The sequence below is a fragment of the Suncus etruscus genome, chromosome 8 (genome assembly GCF_024139225.1).
Source record: "Suncus etruscus isolate mSunEtr1 chromosome 8, mSunEtr1.pri.cur, whole genome shotgun sequence".
Taxonomy (NCBI): Eukaryota; Metazoa; Chordata; class Mammalia; order Eulipotyphla; family Soricidae; genus Suncus; species Suncus etruscus.
In genome coordinates, this window is record NC_064855.1 from 22,382,553 (window position 1) to 22,388,928 (window position 6,376).

The 6,376-nt window shown below is 37.9% G+C and overlaps 1 non-coding gene across 1 annotated transcript; it reads left to right on the forward strand.

The window, feature by feature from the left end:
• Nucleotides 1–2,819: 2,819 nt before the first annotated feature.
• LOC126016973 (U6 spliceosomal RNA) lies at nt 2,820–2,926 on the forward strand. Its single transcript, XR_007498654.1, has one exon. It is a non-coding gene; the product is annotated as a U6 spliceosomal RNA (small nuclear RNA).
• Nucleotides 2,927–6,376: the final 3,450 nt, after the last annotated feature.

The window sequence follows — 6,376 nt, forward strand, 5'->3', positions numbered from 1 at the left end:
CAGCCCAGATCAGCCCATGTCACAGAACTATTTTCTCAGGATTTCTCTGGCTTTGGAAGTGACCATGATATTCCTGTGACTTAGTATTCAGTTGAGATTGCCAAAGTATCTATCAATCTCCAATTTTTTGTTGTTGTTGCTAACAAACTTTCTGTCCTCCAAAAACTTTTCATTCATCTACATAAGTTTTTATTGCTGTGAAGCTTCTTTTAAATTTACATAGGTTCAGGGGCGGTGGCAGAGTGGTGGTGCAAGTGGTAAGACGTCTGCCTTGCCTGCTCTAGCCTAGGATGGACTGCGGTTCTATCCCCTGGCGTCCCAAATGGTCCCCTAAGCCAGGAGCGATTTCTGAGTGCATAGCCAGGAGTAACCTCTGAGCTTCACCAGGTGTGGCCCAAAAACAAAACAAAATTTTTTTACATAGGCTCTCCTGTGTAAATTATCTTGCCTGCACTTGGTTGACCCAGGCTCCATCACCAGCATTCACTATGGTCCCCTGAGCACCATCAGGAGTGATTCATGAGTGCACAGCCAGGAGTATACCCTAAGTATTACCAAATATGACTGGTGTGTTCTCTCTGCTACCAAGATAAAATAAAAAAGAGAGAGAATTACTTTTAATTGATGAAGTTTCTTGTTAATTCAGGGAAGAAAGGCAGGAAGGAGTTGAAGTGGCTACCCAGATCTTCATTGTAGTTTGAAAAAGTGCTGGTACATTTAAAATATCCTGTGGCTTTTATTTGACTTTTATCAGTATCATATTTTAAAGTTCTAAGTATCTCTAAAGGGTGTGAAAAATTTTTGAAAAAGAGGGCCCTATAGAAAATTACTCCCTTGGGGCCGGGCGGTGGCGCTGGAGGTAAGGTGCCTGCCTTACCTGCGCTAGCCTTGGACGGACTGCGGTTCGATCCCCTGGCGTCCCATATGGTCCCCCAAGCCAGGAGCGACTTCTGAGCGCATAGCCAGGAGTAACCTCTGAGCGTCAACGGGTGTGGCCCAAAAAAACAAAACAAAACAAAAAAAAAAAAGAAAATTACTCCCACATCCCAAGACAGTTCTGAAATAAATCAGAATAAAACAGGGCCAGAGCATAGCGGTAGGGCATTTGCCTTGGATGTAGCCAACCCTGGATAGACTGTCATCCCATATGGTCCCCTGAGCTAGCCAGGAGTTTCTAAGTGCAGATCCAAGAGTAAACCCTGAGCACCTTTGGGAGTGATCCAAAAACAAAAACAAAACAAAACAAAACAAAACAAAAAGAATAAAACAGAAAAAAATATAGAAATAGTGACAATAATAGGCCAAGATTCATATGGTGCTTGCTGTGTCAGGCAATTTCCTAAATGCTTTCACATACTAACTTATTTAATCCAGAATTACAGTGGGGAAATGGGGCACAGAGGTTCTATCTCCATCTAATTCAGATCTTGACCTGAGTTAAGCTAGATTTTATCCTGATGTCTGGTCACGGGAGCATCTCCAAGACTTCCTCATGTAGAAAGCAGAACCAATAATGTCTGCTCTGTCTAGTTGCCATGAGAACATTAACTAATCAATAATTTGTTTTATTTATGTTCTTTACTTATTTTCCATATATTTATTGAATTTCAACCCCTTCATTTTTTGGAAATGCTGCTGTGAGGACAGATAATGTTTATGCCCTCATGAAATGAAGGAGGCAGACAACAGATGAACAAAGGAATTAGAGTCTTCACAGATGGTGCAGAGGTTGAGATAGGGAATCATAGTCTAGGCAAAGATGGTTGAATAGTGATGTGAGAGCAGGTGCTTTATGTAAGGGAAGCAATCAGTACCTGCTCAGAGAAAAGGGATGTTAGCCATGACCTGGAAATCAACTGAGATCCATTATTCATGGGGAGAAATTGGAGAGTATGGGAATATAGATCATGGTATGTGTACAAGCCATGTGATTGTTGGGTACAAAAGAAGTCATCCCATGCTTCTTTGGATTTTTTGGAGACTGAAGAAATAGTCAACAAGCATCAGACAGATTGATATGAGAAATATTTAAAAGAATCTATTCTTGGAAGATATCCAGCTAAACTAGCAACTCAGTCTAGCAATTCCAGAGGCTCTTTAAATAGATTTAGCTATAGTAGAGAAACTGTTTTCTTGCATGCCATCTCTTTCACCCCAGAAGCAGCTGGGAGATCAGAGACAGAGAAAGCCTCATCTTGAGAGCCCCTGAATGGCACAGAAATTTATATGCCCAGCACCATACCAGGCAATTGAGCAATCGTCCAGCTACACTTCCTATCTGCTGGTTCAAGTTATCTTTATAATATACTCTTTTCCAAAATTCCCCCAACTGGTGCTTTCTACTTAGTTAAGAATTTATTGTTCCAAATGGAAGCAGTTGATGGTGTTTGATATTTTGTGACTGTTGGAGCTTGGGGAGAGGGGTGGTATATAGGGGAGGACTGACCAACTTTCTCTGGATCTGTTCTGGAGCCAGTTCACTTTTATCAGAACTTACTTCCTATGTCCATAAAGTGGACTTGTAGAAGCTTCTGTCTAGTGATCACTTAACTTCTTTAAATTCCCAAACCTGTGGTTTTATTATGTTCCAAGAACTCATTGTCAGAGAATTCCCCTAAATCCTGCTTCACTATTATGTATGCTTGTGTTTTCTTGTGCTATTGGATTATAGAACCAATTCTAACATTTGTAATTCTGTTACATTATAAGCTCACACATACACAAATGCAACTGGAAAGACTTTCAATAAAAATACTCAGTTCTGGTTTTTCATTCCAAATATTTTCCTATTATGAACTTAAAAAGTAAGTACGTATTTTATGCTTGCTTCGACAGCACATATACTAAAATTGGAACAATACAGAGAAGATTAGCTTGGCCCCTGCGCAAGGATGACATGCAAATTTGTGAAGCATTCTATATTTTTGTTTTTTCTTTGTTCTTTTTTATTTTTCAAACAGAACCACATAACTTGAATCATCTTGCTCTGCCACATAAATTGAGGGGGAAAATGGATGGTACCAGGACAAAACAGTCATATGAACATTGAATAGAAATAAAAAAAATGATCAGACCTAAACACCAAATCCAAAGTCAATGACAACAGAATAGATACCCAATCTATAACAAGGTATACTCAGAGGGGACCTGTTATATAGCAGTCTGGGGGACAAAGGAGGGGGTTATGGGATGCATGCTGAAACAGGGGTGGAGAGAGGAGGACAACATTGGTGGTGGGAATGCCCCTGATTCAATGTCACTATGTACCTTAAATATTACTGTGAAAGATTTGTAATTCAATTTGGTCACAATAAAAATTATTTAAAAAATGTATGTAAGTTTTTGGAAATATTTCTAATTTAAAAATATACTTTTTGGATATAGCCTTTCCCCCTTTACTCCCTCCATTCTCTCTCTCTCTCTCTCTCTCTCTCTCTCTCTCTCACACACACACACACACACACACACAAACACACACACACATGCCAAATTCTTTAGGAAGTACCTTGCAGTTAGTGCAACTTCAGTAGCAAGATTGGAGGCCAAGAAGAAGAACAACCATTTAGGCTAAGAAACTAGATTGCAGTTTTCCTCTACCAACAAACAATTGTATATAGATGAGAAAGTATTGCATATTTCTGGCTGTAATTTAATGTTACCCACTTAAAAGTCATTTGACAATTTTAAATATGGAAATTTTGGTTTCTCATCCACATCAACAGATATTAAATTTTCTACAATTCCTTCAGGCAATGTCATTCTTGATGCACATTTGCTTTTTTAAAATAAGACTCAGCAGAAAAATCTCCATAAGCATCTGGAGGTTGGGAAGAAATAAAATTACTTTTTTATGACAGCAGAATAGCTTCTTAAATCATTAAAGTATGCCTTCACTTTAGCCATAGTTCCAGCTAACGGGTACATCTTTCATGCAGAAATCTTCTCTAGTTTTGAATAGGACGTGCATAGCCAGCAGGTTGACAGTTTGAAGCCTGAAGAGCTTTGGATTTCTCTTCTCCACCCATTCCAACCTCCAATGTCTTCTTTGAAGGTCTTAGAAGCAAGGCAAGTGCCCTATAGGTGTTATATCACTCCAGCCCTCATTCTTTTTTTTTTTTTTTTTTGACAAAGCAGCAACTCATTAGTTTGATCTTTAGACAATATTTTAGAAAATTCATGTATAATATTAAATATTTCTTATTTTGAAAATATAAATGAATTGAAGATCTCTACTTTTTTGGTTTGAGGACCACATGTGGCAGTGCTAAGGTGTGCTATTCTCGTCTCTGTGCTCAGAAGTGAACCCTGTTCTTGTTTAGGGGACTATTTATGAGGCTAGGAATTTGAGATGGGGTCAAGTTCATGCATTCTTTTTTTTCTGACCCTATATTGACATTATTTAATATCTTTTTTAATTATCCAAAACTTGAGGAAGCAGTAAGGGATTGGTCCCTGAAATTTAATTAAATGCAATGGTGAGAGTCAAAAGAGATTTGTAGTGGGAAAAGACTTCTTTTTTTTTCTAATTAAAATATTTAAGCACCATGATTACAAACATGTTTGTAGTTGGATTTCAGTCATAAAAAAAGTACACCCCCTTCAACACATATCATGGGTTGGTTCTTTCAACCCTCATCTCTATTATCTCTGAGTATTATTAACCAGACTATCTTTTATTTATCTTGAATCCCACAAATGAGTGAGATTATTCTTTATCTATCTCTCTCCCTCTGACTCATTTTACTCAGCATAATAGTTTCCATGTCCATCCATGTATAGGAAAATTTCATGACTTCATTTTTCCTGACAGCTGCATAGTATTTCATTGTGTATAAGTACCATCACAGTTTCTTTAACCACTCATCTGCTGTTGGGCATCTGGGTTGTTTCCAGATTCTGGCTATTGTAAAAAGAGCTGCAATGAACATAGGCATGCAGAGAACACTTTTGTATTGTGTTTTTGTGTTTCTAGGGCATATATCCCAAGGATTGGTATAGCTGAATCGTATGGGAGCTCAATTTCCAGTTTTTTGAGGATTCTCCATATTGTTTTCCAAAAATGCTGGACTAGACAGCATTCTCACCAGCAGTGGATTAGAGTTCCTTTCTCTCATATCCCCTCCAGCACTGATTGTTTTTGTTCTTTGTGATATAAGCCAGTCTCTGTGGTGTGAGACACCTCTTTGTTTTGATTTGCATCTTTGATTTTGAGTTTCTTTGCTCTATTTATAACAAACCTGTAAGCAGCAGAATTCTGGAGTTAGCTTTTTGATCCATTTTGCCACTCTGTGACTCTTAATGATGCATTTAGTCTATTGATGTTGAGAGAGATAATTGTCATGGGATTTAGTATCATCTTTATGTAGAACTTTGGTGCATATGTTGTCTGTTTTGTCTAAAGTAGACCTTTCAGATTTTAATTTTAAGGCTGGTTTTGAGTCTCTAAAGTTTCTGAGTTGTTGCTTTTCCATGAAGATATGTATATTTACTTCAAACCTAAATGTGAGGCTGTTCGGGTGCAGTATTTTAGGCTAAACATTCATTTCATTGAGTTTTGTCATTATATCGCACCAGTGCCAACTGGCCTTGAGGGTTTTTGTGACAGGTCTGCTTTAAATATTAAGATGCTCCTTTGAATGTAATTTCTCTTTTTGATCTTGCTGCTTTCAGTATTCTATGCCTATCTGTGGGATTCATCATTGTGACTAGGATGTTTCTTGGAGGGTTTTTGTTTGGGTCTCTTTTAGTTGGTACTCTTTGGGTCATGCAGGATTTGGTTGCATGCAGTCTTTAGCTCTGGGAGTTTCCTTGCAATTATGCCCTTGACTGTTGATTCTTCCTGAAGGTTTTCTTTCTGGGTCTCTGGGACTCCATGGTTCTTGTGTTGTTTCTGTTGAGTTTATCAAAGACTTCTATTTTGATGTGTTCACATTCTTTGAGGATTTTTTTCCATTGTCTCATCATTTGCTTTAAGGCTCCTTTCCAGTCTTCTGTTGTATGGAATTGCTATGCATCTCATCTTTCAGCTCACCAATTCTGTCCTCAGCTGCTATTATTTTGTTGGAGAAGATTTCCAGTTAGGTTTTTATTTGCCTAACAAATTTTTCAGTTCTGTTATTTCAATTTGGAGTTGTTGTTGTTTTTTTACTTCAGCTTTCATATTCTCTTGTCTTGATTCTTATTTGTGTTTCATTCAGTTCGTTCTATGCTTTCTTTGATTTCTATGAGGATCCTCTATATTTCTTCTTTAAACTCCTTTATCTGAGAGGTTAATTAAGTGGTCAACACTTTTCGGGTCATCAGGGCTGCTATCTTTATTCTTTATGCATGTTGGAAGCCTGTAGTGTTTCTCCATTGTGACACTTGTAGAGTGGTG